Source organism: Phyllobates terribilis, unplaced genomic scaffold (genome assembly GCF_046119375.1).
Source record: "Phyllobates terribilis strain yellow unplaced genomic scaffold, ASM4611937v1 Scaffold_3__8_contigs__length_932513732, whole genome shotgun sequence".
Classification (NCBI taxonomy): Eukaryota; Metazoa; Chordata; class Amphibia; order Anura; family Dendrobatidae; genus Phyllobates; species Phyllobates terribilis.
The window spans coordinates 587,161,345-587,177,666 of record NW_027362763.1 but is presented as its reverse complement, the minus strand read 5'-3'; the positions used below and the strand labels follow the sequence as shown (position 1 = coordinate 587,177,666).

At 47.1% G+C, this 16,322-nt stretch overlaps 1 protein-coding gene across 2 annotated transcripts in view; it reads left to right on the top strand.

Moving 5' to 3' along the window:
* The window catches only part of ARID4B (AT-rich interaction domain 4B), a 593,887-nt gene that overhangs the window by 79,060 nt on the left and 498,505 nt on the right, over positions 1-16,322 (top strand). The window lies entirely within an intron of this gene.

Below are 16,322 nucleotides of genomic sequence, written 5' to 3'. Positions count from 1 at the left end.
GGTATTCCTATTCCCTGACATTAAGTCTTATGAATGTGTGCATATTAGTGGAGATTAGACCGGAAAGTGATGCACAGATATGTCGATACTCCCATTGACTCCCAAGAACAAACCAAAATTATTTACTTTACTGAAAAAAGTATTTGTTAGGAATAATTCCAGGTTATAAAGTGGTTGTCCAAGGATTAGCAAATAGTCTTTTTTTCCCTCCAATAACAACATTACTATTGTCCACTGATCTCCAACCATAGAATTATTATGAATTAAATTCTTACTGCCTGTGAAGGGAGGTTGCTATGTATGGATTTAATCAACTGGTATTGGGTTCAATGTAAGCTGTATAAATTACTCTGCAGCTCACCGTAATGGTCATTCAATTTTACCATTCAAGTAGGGCTGTCATGAAACCGCTTTAAGATGTTTATTAGTGTTGAGCGAACATGCTCGACACTGCTCGGTACTCGCCCGAGCATCACGCTACTCGGGATGTTTGGCGAGCACCGAGCATTTCCGGGTTACTCGGGCGGGAGCTCGGGTCTCCGCCCTGCATGTTTGGCGCTCTTTACAGAGCCAATGAACATGCAGGGATTGCCAGCCAGTCACTGTAATGCCGCAGCCATGTTGTTTGTGGGCATTACAGTGATTGGCTGGCCGCACAGCGTCACCTCGAGTATTTAAAACCGGGCGCCGCCATCTTGGACACAGTCGCTCCGGATCAGACAGTGTAGGGACAGCGCTGCTGATTTAGGGAGAGATATAAACTTCGAAATACTTAGTGTAGGGTCTGTAAAGGCTGCCAGAACAAACAAACAGTCCTTTTCAGGACTAATATCCATCCCAGATACCAGGCAGGCAGGCTGTATAGGAGACGCAGTGGTTATACCAGCAAACGTTGCATTACAGTCCTGTGTGCTCCTGTTGCTCAAATTGCTGGACAGGTGTCGGGGGCCAGGAAAAATCCTTTTTTTTCATCTAAATCCTCCTTTTTTTTCCCTCCTTCACACTGTACAAATACCCGTCTTATTAACCTTTTGGTGTGTACCCCCCCCCCCCCCCAAAAAAAAAAAAAAAGCGTGTCTCTGATTTTTCAGACACAAATATAACTGTTGAAAATAGTCTGGTGTAGGCTAGAGAAACAGAAGTGTTGTTTTGCACTTCCACGGTTCAAACCTCTGTATTATCCATTTTGGGCCATTTGTATCTAAAAAAAAATGCAGTTTGAGTGTGTCGCTCACTGTTCTGCCGCAAATATCTCTATTTAAAAAAGTGTGGTATACCCCAGTAAACAATAACTGTGGTTTTGCCACCCCACGGTAAAAAATCTCTATTATTCAGGTTTTGGTAGTTTTTTCCGTAAAGAAAAACAGTAGTGTCTCCTGACTGTTGTGACACAAAAATATATCTGTTGAAAATAGTCTTGTGTAGGCCCGACATCCCAGTGTGGTTTCGCAGTTCCACGGGTCAAATCGCTGTACTATCCAGTTTTGGGCCTTTGGTATCTAAAAAAAAAAGCAGTTTGAGTGTGTCGCTCACTGTTCAGCCGCAAATATCTCTATTTAAAAAAGTGTGGTATACCCCAGTAAACAATAACTCTGGTTTTCCTCTTCCACGGTTCTAATCTACTCTTTATTACCCTTTTTCCATTGATAGTGCAAGTGTAAGCTATTTTAATTCATTTACAATGGGCAAGGCGCGTGGCAAGGGACGTGGAAGTGGACGTTCTGGTGATGGTTCGTGCAGAGGACGGGGCCGTGGCCAAGGTGAAAATGTGCCACAACCAACAGCCACATCTTCTCGCTCCCACTTCTTGACTGAATTACTAGGGAAGCACAGAACAACACCAGTATTGAGAACTGATCAGTGTGAACAGGTTATTAATTGGATAGCAGACAATACTGTCAGTTACCTGGGCACCACCACCTCCGGTCTGTCTTCCACACGGTCAACTCTTAGTAGCCGTGAGTCTCGACCGCATACTCCTCCTCACCCTGATGCTCCTTCCTCCCACCATGCCGAGTGTCGTCAGACAGCAAAGTGATCCCACACTTGGACACTCTGAAGAGCTGTTCACTGGTCCATTTCCAGATTTGGGCCCCTCGCCTGATACGCTTGAAGTGGTGGAAGAGGAGATCCCATGTTGCTTTGCCCAAATATTTGAACAGCCACGGCCACAGGAAGTCGACATTGGCAATCTGTCACAAGAGGTGGACGATGACGAGACACAATTGCCAGGAAGTGAGGAGGAGGATCGTGGTGCACAAGTGGAAGAGGAGGAGGTGGTGGATGATCTAGTAACTGACCCAACGTGGAAGGAGGACATGCAGAGTGAGGCCAGCAGCACACAGGGGGGGGAGGCAGAGTACCCCAACAGGCAGGAAGAAGCAGTGTGGTGGCCGCAGACAGAAGGCAGGCAACCGTTCCCCGTAACACCAACATGAGGGACGTTGCCAGTACAAGCGGTAGGTCTTCCAGAGTCTGGAATTTTTTTAAAGACTCTGCTGATAACCCCAAAAAGGCCATATGTTCCACCTGCCATGCCAGCATCAGCAGGGGTGACAAAATTACCAGCCTGTCCACCACCAGCATGATCAGGCACATGGCAGCAAAGCACCTGACTTTGTGGGGCGAAACCCAGGGTCCACGACCAGTGTCAGCGGGTGTCACCACTGCTTCTTCCACTGTTGTGCGTGCAATAGAACCCCCTGTTGTGTGTGCAAGGCAATCCCCTGTCCATACTGCATGTAAAGATGCCCCCTCCTCTCAGTCTTCACTTGTTATGGCAGTTTCTCAAGAAACAGCATCAACGTCCACGTCCACGTCCCACCGCAGCGTTCAATTGTCCATATCCCAGACCTTTGAACGAAAGCGGAAATTCGCAGCTAACGCCCCACAGGCCACAGTCCTAAATTCGCACATTTCACGACTGCTTGCATTGGAAATGCTGCCTTTTAGGCTGGTGGAGACGGAATCCTTCCGCAATCTTATGGCGGTGGCCGTCCCTCGGTACTCGGTCCCCAGCCGACACTATTTTTCCCGGTGTGCCATCCCCGCACTACACAAGCACGTGTCCCAAAGCATCTGCCGTGCCCTCAACAACGCAGTTACTGGGAGAGTCCACCTGACAACGGACACGTGGACAAGTGCTTGTGGCCAGGGATGGTACATCTCTCTGACAGCACACTGGGTAAACATAGTGGAAGCCGGGACCCAGTCGGACCTTGGGACTGAACACATCCTCCCCACACCGAGGATTGCGGGCCCTATGTCAGTCTGAGTTGCCCCCACAGTGTACAGCTCCTGCGCATCCTCCTCCTCCTCCTCATGTTCAGCCTCCATCTCAGATATCACTACATCAGTTACAAGCTGGAAGCATTGCAGTACTGCCTCCGCCAAGCGGCAACAGGCTGTGCTGAAACTCATAAGCTTAGGTGATAAACCTCACACTGCTTGTGAGTTGTGGACAGCTGTGAAAGAGCAGGCAGATCTGTGGCTGAGACCGCTGAACCTACATCCCGGCATGGTCGTGTGTGACAATGGCCGGAACCTGGTGGCGGCTCTGAGGCGAGGTGAGATCACACACGTACCATGCCTGGCTCATGTGCTTAACCTCGTGGTTCAGCGGTTTCTTAAATCGTACCCCGAGTTGCCAGATCTGCTCGTGAAAGTACGCCGCCTGTCAGCTCATTTTCGCAAGTCGGCTACAGCTTCCGCCGCCCTTGCTGTGTTGCAGCAGCGTTTGCAGCTTCCGGCACACCGACTGGTGTGTGATGTCCCCACACGTTGGAACTCTACCCTCCACATGTTGCAAAGGATTTGTGAGCAGAAGAGAGCAGTTGTGGAGTACCAGCTGCAACAAGGCCGTCGATATTCAGGTCAGACTCCACATATAAGATCTCAGGAGTGGACCTGGATGTCTGACATATGTACCATCCTGACAAACTTTGAGGAGGCCACCAAGATGGTGAGTGGCGATGACTCCATCATTAGTGTCAGCATCCCACTTGTCTGTCTTTTGCAACGCTCTCTGCAGAGAATTAAAGAGGAGGCATTGCAGCCAGAGTATGATGAAATGGATCAAGAAGCCGTAGCGGGCGATTACACACAGCCCAGCCTCATCTCATCCCAACGTGCATTGGGGGACAATGAGGGAGAGGAGGAGGAGGAGGAAGAACAGGAGCTGCTATCATGCGTTGTAGACTGTAGTACCTGTACAAGTGTCATACCGTCGGTTCAGCGTGGGTGGCCTGAGGACAGGGGGGAGGAGGAGGAGGAGAGCATGGTCAGTCGTCATCTTGGTGAGGACACGGAAATCTTGCCCGTTACCAGTCTGGCACGCATGGTTGACTTTATGTTACGCTGCCTTAACCGTGACCCTCGCGGTGTCAAAATGTTGGGTGACAGTCATTACTGGTTGGTGACACTTGTAGACCCCCGCTACAAGGAGAACTTTCACTCTCTTATTCCTGAGGTGGAGAGGTCTACAAAAATGGGGCAGTACCAGAAGGCCCTTGAGGCAGAACTATTAAAAAAATTCCCATCTGAACATGCTAGCGGCAGAGGTCACAGTTCGTTGCCCAACCAAGGCGTACAGGCGAGAGAGATGCAACTCCAATCCAGCAGAGGCAGGGGAACACTGTCAATGTTCTGGGACAGTTTTCTGACACCCGCCCAGCTTACAGGCCCTGAGGCGCGGGGTACTCTCACAAGGAGTGGAAAGTTTCAAAAGATGGTGAGGGAGTACCTTGCCGATCGTACCAGCGTCCTCCGTGATTCCTCTGTGCCTTTTAATTATTGGGTATCCAAGCTGGACACTTGGAATGAACTCGCTCTGTACGCCTTGGAGGTCCTGGCCTGCCCTGCCGCTAGCGTGTTATCGGAGCGTGTTTTTAGTGCCGCTGGGGGAATTATAACTGATAAGCGCACTCGCCTGTCAACTGACAATGCTGACAAGCTGACCCTTATCAAAATGAACAAGGGCTGGATTGGGCCAGACTTCTCATCACCACCAAATGACTGCAGAGTAACATAAAGTCAAATCCACTGTGTTATTTCGGGAGTTTTATCTTCTTCTCCTTATCCTCAGCCTCCACCACCACTATACCACCAGGGTGCCAGCATTGCAAGTTCCTCCGTCCTAATTTTTGGCAGCTTTTGCTGGGAAAGCATAAGCAAATACTATGGGAGACCCACTCCCCAATAATGGGACTTATGTTTGTAATATGCTGTACTGCATGGCTCTTGTAAGGGGCATTGCAAGTTGCTCCTTCCTAATTTTTGGCAGCTTTTGCTTGCAAGGCATAAGCAAATACTATGGGACACCCACTCCCCAATAATGGGACTTATGTTTGTAATATGCTGTACTGCATGTGACGCGCCCCCTGGGCCGTGTGTACACGTGTGTGGGATACCCGGTGCCGGGTCTCTGGGGTCTGTAGTCTCCGTGGCGGTGACCCGGTCCCGTGGCTCAGGCTGGTCAAACCAGTGGCAGTCTTTCTTAGGTTTTGAGGTTAATTGTCCGACTGCGCCACCCGTGGATTGCGGTCAGGGAGTACCACCGCTGCAATGCAGACCGCTGAGGCTGGTGTTGTGTGCGCAGCAGAGAATGGGATAACTCCCCACGGGAGGAGTATAGCCTCAGGGCAGTGAGTGTGGATGATGGGGGTGATGGTGCACGAGCGCAGCAGGAACGACTCGGAGTCTTTGCAGTGCAGTTCAGGGTCTTTACTGATGATTATAAGGTAGACCCTCCCGGGAGTACTGGCTAGCATAAGAGACCTGGTCAGTCTGTGAGCAAGCAGGAGTTCCCCTGGCCAGGTGGAGTTGTAGGCCTCCCCGTCTGTCTGCACTCTTCCTGGCTACCTTGCTGTAAGCGGGTAGAAGTAGCCCACGTCCCTGAGTGTACCGTGTAGTGCTCACCCGTATGGCTGGTGACTTGGGGCCTTCTGTTAGCCTCCGCTCCACGACGGCGGTGCTGGTCCCTTGCTTGTGACTGAGCCTCCGGGCTTCTATGGCCAGAGGACCTGAAATCCCCTGCTGGCTGGTTTCTGCTGCTGGATATATAATTCCTCACAGCTTCGGACTCCTGTGCCCGGTTCCTATTGTCGTCTGCCAGGGTGAGCTCTGCTCAGCTTCCAGCCCCTGGTCTTTAGCTCCTAGCTCCTACAGAGCTCCTTGCTGTTACTTTCCCTTGCTCTCATTCTGACTGTTCTCTGTTCTCTGACTCACTCAACCCCGCCCCAGATCCAGTTTATAAGGGCAGAATTCTCCCCTCCCAGGACTGGGGCAGGAGGATGTTGCTTGTTTAAGGGATCCTGACCAGGAAACCTCCCACTTGCTCTCCGACGTAATATCTCTATTACTGTGGTGACCAGACCCCTGGGGTGCCACACATGGCTCTTGTAAGGGGCATTGCAGTTCCTCATAATATTTGGAAAGCCTTCCATTCACTGCTTAGGCCAACAGTGCACGGGAAACCCAGTTGCTATAAATCGAAAAAAAGGTTTAGTTAACGCCCTCTGACCTCCATGTCATTTCCAAGGGTCATTGGAGTGGCTCGAAATTTTTGGTAGGCATTGCACTCACTGTATGCCCTATAACTGTGTAGCCGAACCGCTCCTTTTGTTACAGAAACATATCCTACAAGACATATCTGGTTGACTGGCCTGATATTGATGTGAATGGTCCCTGTTCCTCCTGCTCTTTCTCCTTTGCCACCACTTCATCCATCATTTATCACCTGAAGCTTTGTTTTAACGGGAGTCATAGAACTGGGATAGTAGCAGGAAAACATCCAGCAATCCTCGGAGGAGGTAGGATATGCGCCAAAACGCGGACCACCTCAGGCCTAGCCGCTACTACATACATGCGCTTGCATTCCAAGAAAACAAAGCAGATGCTAACTTCTATCATCATCATGCTCCTCACCTAGGCACTCTCAAATCCCCTGATGGAGAAGCCAGGGCCCACCGGAGGAGTCTGGTTCTCTGGTGGGCTCGTCCAATGCTGCCCTAAAGCAGGCCAGGCTAAGAACAGTGTGGGGGAAGGTGACAGGAGAAATCAGGGCGGCTGGGGACCGAGTATGGACACCTGGCCGCCACCTGGTGGCTGGGGACCGAGCGTGGACACCCGGCCGCCGGGCGGCTGGGGACAGAGTATGGATACCTCGCTGCCGAAGCGGCCATGAGGTAGTGGCCAGCTTCGGCCTCCTCCAAACTAAAAGGCCCCGTTTCAAGTGAAAGCTAGCAGTATGGTATTGCAGCCTGCGGGTGGGTGGGTGGTTGGCTGCATATTTTCGCTTGCATTGCAAGGAATGGGGGAGGTACAATTGAACACTGCCCTGGGACAAGGACTTGCACGGGGATAGTTGCAAGTCTGCATCTTCTGATGCGGCAAGGATCACTTCTGATGGGCACACTTTTAGACAGTGACCTGGGGGTCAGAGATGCTTCCAGGGGTCTTCCCCATGCTGATCCGTTGTCTTTTCAGCACTGTATGCATGTGTCACACAGCACATGGCCAGATAAGGTTGTAAAATGTTAAAATGACATTTCCCGGTGAACGCATTTGTCACGGTTGAAAGCAATACAAAAGTGCAAAAACGCATGAAAAATGCTACTTGTGAACATAGCCCAAGGTGTGGAGGAGTATTTTTGTTTTTGGTTATTTATTTTACCTTATACACAAGTTTTTACCCTGGAAAGGAAATTCCTTAACATATTTCACAGGAAAACCGTTTCAGTTTCGTTTTTGAACGTTTTATTGTGAGCCCGCAAAAGTGGCTTAATACCTCTGACCACGTTGTTGACAGCAGTGACCTGGGGGTCAGAAATGCTTCCAGGGGCGATCCCCATGCTGCCCCCATGTCTTTTGAGCACTGTCACTATCGTTTTGGGCACTTTTTAGGCTTTCTACAGACTGCCGGGGGTGCTGCCTCAAAAATGCTCGGGTCTCTCATAGACTAACATTGGGCTTGTTGCTCGGGTTGAGCACCCGAGTATCACGGTAAGCTCGGCCCGAGCTTCGAGCACCCGAGCATTTTAGTGATTGCTCAACACTATCAGTCGTCATCTTGGTGAGGACACGAAAGTCTTGCCCGTTACCAGTCTGGCACCCATGGCTGACTTTATGTTACGCTGCCTTAACCGTGACTCTCCCATTGTCAAAATGTTGGGTGACAGTCATTACTGGTTGATGACACTTTTAGACCCCCTCTACAAGGAGAACTTTCACTCTCTTGTTCCTGAGTTGGAGAGGTCTACAAAAATGGGGCAGTACCAGAAGGCCCTTGCTGCAGAACTATTAAAAAAATTCCCATTTGAACACGGTAGCGGCAGAGGTCACAGTTCGCTGCCCAACTAAGGCATACAGGCGAGAGAGACGCAACTCCAATCCAGCAGAGGCAGGGGAACACTGTCAATGTTCTAGGACAGTTTTCTGAGACCTGCCCAGCTTACAGGCCCTGAGGCGCAGGGTACTCTCACAAGGAGTGGAAAGTTTCAAAAGATGGTGAGGGAGTACCAGCGTCCTCCGTGATTCCTCTGTGCCTTTTAATTATTGGGTATCCAAGCTGGACACTTGGAATGAACTCACTCTGTATGCCTTGGAGGTCCTGGCCTGCCCTGCCGCTAGCGTGTTATCGGAGCGTGTTTTTAGTGCCGCTGGGGGAATTATAACTGATAAGCGCACTCGCCTGTCAACTGACAATGCTGACAAGCTGACCCTTATCAAAATGAACAAGGGCTGGATTGGGCCAGACTTCTCATCACCACCAAATGACAGCAGAGTAACATAAAGTCAAATCCACTGTGTTATTTCGGGAGGTGTATTCCCATGCATCGCTTCACACCCACACATGGGTATACGCTTCCTCATTTCGGCTGTTTTTTGCTCTTCTCCTTATCCTCAGCCTCCACGACCACTATACCACCAGGGTGATCGTGGTCCATGTTGCCAGCATTGCAAGTTCCTCTGTCCTAATTTTTGGCAGCTTTTGCTTGGAAGGCATAGGCAAAGACTATGGGAGACCCACTCCCCAATAATGGGAATAATGTTTTTAATATTCTGTACTGCATGGCTCTTGTAAGGGACATTGCAAGTTCCCCCTTCCTAATTTTTGGCAGCTTTTGCTTGGAAGGCATAGGCAAAGACTATGGGAGACCCACTCCCCAATAATGGGAATAATGTTTTTAATATGCTGTACTGCATGGCTCTTGTAAGGGGCATTAAAATCTTCTTGTTAAGCTACTGTGACCTCCACGTCTCTTCCACAGGGCGTTGATATTGTCTTTTTATTCCACTGTAACCTCCACCACTCTTCCAAGGGGCATTGATATTGTCTTTTTATTCCACTGCGACCTCCACCACTCTTCCAAGGGGCATTAAAACCGTCTTTTTAAGCTACTGTGACCTCCACGTCTCTTCCACGGGGCATTGATATTGTCTTTTTATTCCACTCTAACCTCCACCACTCTTCCAAGGGGCATTAAAAGCGTCTTGTTAAGCTACTGTGACCTCCACGTCTCTTCCACAGGGCGTTGATACTGTCTTTTTATTCCACTGTAACCTCCACCACTCTTTCAAGGGGGATTGATATTGTCTTTTTATTCCACTGCGACCTCCACCACTCTTCCAAGGGGCATTAAAACCGTCTTTTTAACCTACTGTGACCTCCACGTCTCTTCCACGGGGCATTGATATTGTCTTTTTATTCCACTGTAACCTCCACCACTCTTCCAAGGGGCATTAAAACTGTCTTGTTAAACCACTCTGAACTCCACGTCTCTTCCAAGGGGCATTAAAACCATCTTGTTAAGCTACTGTGACCTCCACAGCTCTTCCAAGTGGCATTGACATGTTGTTTTTAATTACCTCTAACCTCCACGACTCTTGCAATGGGCATTGCATTTCCTCCTAATTTTTGTCAGCTTTTGCTTTTCAATGCATAGGCGAACACTAAGGGAGACCCACTCCCCAATAATGGGTAGAAGGTTTTTAATACGCTGTAATCCACTTCTGTTTCAAGGGGCATTGCAGTGCCTAATAATTTTTGGAAAGCCTTCCATTCCCTGCTTAGGCCAACAGTGTACAGGAGACCCAGTTGCTATAAATGGAAAAAACGGTTTAGTTAAGACCCTCTGACCTCCATGTCACTTCCAAGGGGCATTGGAGTGCCTCGAAATTTTTGGTAGGCATTGCATTCACTGTATGCCTTATAACTGTGTAGCTGAACCGCTCCTTTTGGTACAGAAACATATCCTACAAGACTTGTGTGGTTGACTGGCCTGATATTGATGTGAATGGTCCCTGTTCCTCCTGCTCTTTCTCCTTTGCCACCACCTCATCCATCATTCATCACCTGAAGCTTTGTTTTAACGGGAGTCATAGAACTGGGATAGTAGCTGGAAAACATCCAGCAATCCTCAAAGGAGGTAGAATATGCGCCAAAACGCTGACCACCTCAGGCCTAGCTGCTACTACATACATGCGCTTGCATTCCAAGGAACAGAAAGCTAAGGAGGTGGATGGCCTCATGATCTTGAATAATTTACTCGTTGTGTAGGAGGCCGACCACTGCTGCTGTCTACCTTCTGAACTTTGTGTTGAAGCCTGATTGACCCAGGACCCGCAATCCTCTATGTCTGGAGGACGTGTTGCATCCCAGTGTCCAACTGTGTCCCGGCTTCCACAATATTAACCCAGTGTGAAGGCGTCAGTGAGATGGACCATTCCTGGCCACATTCACTTGTCCACGTGTTTGTGGTTAGGCTGTCCTTCCCACTAAATGCACTGGGGAGGGCACAGGTAATGTTTTGGTATGCGCTCTTGTGTATAAGGCGCACCGGGACAAATAGGGGCGGCTGGGGACCGTTTATGGACACCCGGCCACCCCCACGCAGCTGGGGACTGTGTGTGGGCATCCGGCCGTGGGGCGGCTGGGGACTGAGTATGGACACCCGGCCGCCCCCTTGCGGCTGGGGACCAAGCGTGGACACCCGGCCGCCGGGCGGCTGGGGACTGAGTATGAATACCAGGCTACCGACGCAGCCATGACGTGGTGGCCAGATTCCACCTCCACATGCCTAAAAGGCCCAATTTCAAGTGCAAGCAAGCTAGCAGTATGGTATTGCAGCCTGGGGGTGGGTGGGTGGCAGGCTGCATACTTGCACTTGTATTGCAAGTTATGGGGGAGGTACAATTGAACACTGCCCTGGGACAAGGACTTTCACCGGGATAGTTGCAAGTCTGCATCTTCTGATGCGGCAAGGATCACTTCTGATGGGCACACTTTTAGGCAGTGACCTGGGTGTCAGAGATGCTTCCAGGGGTCTTCCCCATGCTGTTCCCATGTCTTTTTAGCACTGTATGCATGTGTCACACAGCACATGGCCAGATAAGGTTGTAAAATGTTAAAATGACATTTCCCGGTGAATGCATTTGTCACGGTTGAAAGCAATACAAACGTGCAAAAACGCATAAAAAATGCTACTTGTGAACATAGCCCAAGGTGTGGAGGAGTATTTTTGTTTTTGGTTATTTATTTTACCTTATACACAAGTCTTTACCCTGGAAAGGATGTTCCTTAACCCCTTTCCGACCTGGTCAGTAATAGTACGCACCAGGTCGGGAAGGCCGGTTCAGCGGGGGCTCCGGCGGTGAGCCCGCACTGAAGCGAGCACTTGTCAGCTGATTATTGGAATCGCAATCCACCCGCGGCTGTTAACATGTTAAATCTCTGACAGTGGCATTTAACTCGCGCTTCCTGGAGTCCTATGCCCCGCCCATCAGTGACCCCGTCACGTGATCGCGGGTCACCAGTGGGTGGGCATGACAACTCAGGGTCTGCAGCAGACGCCTGTGGTTGTCATGTCTCAATTGCTATGAGCGCCACCTAGTGGTCAGCGCTCATAGCAAGTGAGCATTTCTCCTGCATACAAGCGATCTGCTCATCGCTTGTATGCAGTAGAAGCAATCAGACAACTGCTGCTTCTAGTCTCCTCTGGAGACTATAGAAGCAAGCAAAAAGTGTAAAAAAAAAAGTTTTTAAAAAAATAAAAAATATATAAAAGTTTAAGTCACCCCCCTTTCGCCCCATTCAAAATAAAATATATATATAAAAAAAAAAAAAACACATACACATATTTGGTATCGCCGCGTTCAGAATCGCCCGATCTATCAATGTAAAAGAAGAATTAATACAATCAGTAAACGGCGTAACGAGAAAAAAAATTTTAAACGCCAGAATTAAGTTTTTTTGGTCGCTACAACTTTGCAATAAAATGCAATAACGGGCGATCAAAACATCGGATCTACCCCAAAATGGTATCAATAAAAACGTCAGCCCGGCACGCAAAAAATAAGCCCTCACCTGGCCCCAGATCCCGAAAAATGGAGAAGCTAAGGGTCTCGGAAAATGGCGTCATTTTTTTTTGTTTTTTTAGCAAGCTTTGGATTTTTTTTTCACCACTTAAATAAAAAAGAACCTATACTTGTTTGGTGTCTATGAACTCGTAATGACCTGGAAAATAATGATGGCAGGTCAGTTTTAGCAATCTGTGAACGTGGTAAAATGCTGAGGTATTGGGGCAATCACAGAACAATCAAACGTTTTGTTGCAAATAGTCAACATGGTCGCAAAAAATGTGTTGAGAAAAAAAAAGATGTACATTTACTTCCAAAGTTTTGAGCAGAATCAAATGTGACCAGGCACCTATTATCCTCTAGTGCTGTTAAATTCCAGAATTACAAACTCCAAAACTACAAAGGTGTTCTATGTTGTCTTCAGTGGTGGTCAAGTTTCAGCCTTCTTTCCCCTGGCCATGTGTCTGAGCACTGAAGTGGAAACGTCAAGACTGTGCCAAGAAGTATCTGACGACAGATTTATCAAAGTTTTTTTTGACTGATGAGATGAGTGACTCTTGACGGACCAGATGGATGGATACGTGGCTGGATCAGTAACTGCCACAGCCCTCCATATCAGCTCCGGCACCTGCAAGGTAGAGGTAGGGTACTGTTGTGGGCTGGAAGTATTAAATATGAGCTAGTTGGACCTATTTCAGTTATAGATTAACTCAAAATCGATGCCCAAACCTACTGCCAGTTTTAAGAAGACACTTTCTTAATTCAGTGCTACATGAAAAAGTCAACATCTTTCAAGAAAACCATGATTTTGTGTATGGTCCTTCACATGCATCAAAGTACTCCACTGCTTGTATAGTCAGTAAAGGCCTTAAAAATGAAAGAATAATTACATGCCACCCTTCCTCACCCGACTTAAGCCCAATAAGATCTTGAGGAAACTTCTTAACCACTTATTGTCATATGTTGGCTTCTTGACTTTGAGCAGCTAGGAACTGAGCCCACATCTTTCCTGGCAGATGATTGCTGTTAGGCCACAGCCCCACTATCAGTATTCGGTCAGTATTATTTCTCAGGAGCGGGTGATAAATGCAGAATTGGTGACTTGTTTCTATTATACCTTTTCTCTGATTGTTCCTCACCTGGTTTTGGCTCCCACTCCTGAGAAAAAATACTGACCAAATACTGATAGCTCTAAGGCCACGGTCCCACTATCATCTGCCTTGAACAGCGACTGCTAACCTGTTAAATGTTCATCTCAATCTCTCACAGCGGCATGATTTCATGCACCCATCAGCACTCCCGTGATACGTTTGCAGGGCACTGATGAGTTGCCATGACAGACAGGCATCTGCTTGAGACCCAGCGCCTGTCATGATGGCACTCCTTTGAGCTTCTGACAGGTGTTCAAAAGAGACCGTAATTTGTGCTATATACTAGATATTGATGTACATAGCAAAAGTGATTGGATTATCACAGGCTCAGCTCCCCTAAAGGAATTAACAAATACAATGAAAAAAATATATCAAAGTTCAAATCACCTTCCTTTTCCCACATTAAAAATAAAGAAATAAAAAAATACACATGTGGTATCGTTACATCTGTAACGGTCTGATTTGTCAAAATCTAAAATAAATTAACTCCATCAGTAAACAGAGTAATGAGAAAACATCAGAATTATGTTTTTTCTGGCACACCCCAACCCTGCGAAAAAAAGCAATAAGAGACTATCCAAACATAGTGTCTACCCCAAAATGGTATCAATAAAAATGTCAGCTCAAGGCGCAAAAAAAGCCTTTACACAACCCCAGCGACCAAAAATGTAAAATGTTACGAGTCTCGGAAAATGGCCACACAAGCAAAATTTCATTTATTTACAAATTTCCGATTCTTTTCGCCAGTTAAATAAAAAAAAAGCTATGCATGTTTGGTATCTTCGTAATCATACTCATCTGGAGAATCTTATTGCTATGTCATTTTTACCGTATAATAAACATCTATATAAATAAAAATGTAAATGTTCGTTTGTTCAAAATCTTAAATCTCCGAAAGTTCTTCACCGATTACTTTGAAATTTTGAAACAGCGTTGCATTCGAATACCCGCATGTTGTTATATACCTACTATGTTTTTATATACAAGCTGCTGGAGGTAAAAGCAACAGCGAGACGGGGGTGTTACGAGCGCAGTCCCATGTATATGTGTGTGTGTGTGTGTGTGTGTGTGTGTACATACGTATATAAACTCACATATATACAGTGGGTACGGAAAGTATTCAGACCCCTTTAAATTTTTCACTCTGTTTCATTGCCGCCATTTGGTAAATTCTAAAAAGTTTATTTTTTTCTCATTAACCCCTTTAAAGCCCATGACGTATTAATGCGCGTCAGTGCTCTGGGCTTTAAGAGCCAGACCCGTATTAGTACATCATGGCGATCGCGCGCGCACACAGGCTGTGTGGGCGCGATCGCCGCCGGGTGTCAGCTGATTGTCACAGCTGACACCCGGTACTATGTGCAGGGTGCGGTCCCGCACCGCTCCCGACACATTAACCACCACAATGCTGCGATTGAAGTTGATCGCAGTATTGCGGTGGCATGGGGAGTTGATTGGAATACTCACCTCCTCTTCCGGCCTCCAGCGCTGTCTGCCGCGACTTCCCGGATGTTGCCATGACGACCGGATGTCGTCATGACAACATCCGGGTCACCAGCCAGAAGGAAGATTTTTTGGTCATGCGCAGTACATGACCAAACTATCGTCTCCCTGTGCAGCGCTGACAGCCTGCATAGCACAGGGATGGTGCTCCATCCCTATGCTATGCAGGCGATCAGAATAAAAAAAAGTGGAAGTCCCATAGTGGGACAAAGTAAAACAGTAAAAAAAACTGTCAAAGTGAAAAGAAATGTAAAAAAAAAAATTGTAAAAATATAAAAAAAATAAAATAAAAAAAATAATCCACCAAAAATAAAAATATAATGTACCCATCAATAAATATTATTATGAAAAAAAAAACCAAACAATAAAAGTACACATATTTGGTATTGCCGCTTCCGGAATGACCTGACCTATAAAATTGTCCCACTAGTTAACCCCTTCAGTGAACACGGTAAAAAAAATTAAATAAATAAAAACGAAGCAAAAAACAATGCTTTATCATCATACCGCCAAACAAATAATGGAATAACACGCGATCAAAAAGACTAATACAAATAAAAATGGTACCGCTGAAAACGTCATCTCGTCCCGTAAAAAACAAGCTGCCATATAGCTCCATCATCCGAAAAATCAAAAAGTTACAACTCTCAGAATAAAGCGATGCAAAAAAATAATTTTTTCTATAAAACAGCTTTTATTGTGTAAAAGCGCCAAAACATAGAAAAACTATATGAATGTGGTACCGTTGTAAACGTACTGACCCGAAGAATAAAGCTGCCTTATCAATTTTACCACAAGCGGAGTAGAATAAAAAAATGTAAAAAAAAAAAACAATTCCTGAATTGTTGGTTTTTGTTTATTCTGCCTCCCAAAAGCTGGAATAGAAAGCGATCAAAAAATGTCACATGCCTGAAAATGGCACCAATAAAAACGTCAACTCATCCCGCAAAAAACAAGCCATCTCATGACTCTGTCTTCCAAAATATGGAAAAATTATAGCTCTCAAAATATGGCGATGCAAAAACTAGATTTTACAAAATGTGTCTTTTAGTGTGTGACAGCTGTCAGTCATAAAAACCCCATATGATTCTGGTATTTCTGTAGTCGCACCGACCCGAAGAATAAGGTCGTCTAATCATTTATACCGCACTAGGAACGGCGTAAAAAATAAACGCTAGGGCTGGGGTTGGGGTTAGGGTTAGGGTTGTGCTAATGTTAGGGTTGGTGTTAAGGCCCCGTCACACATAGCGACGCTACAGCGATCCCGACAACAATACGACCTGTCAGGGATCGTTGCTGCGTCGCTATGTG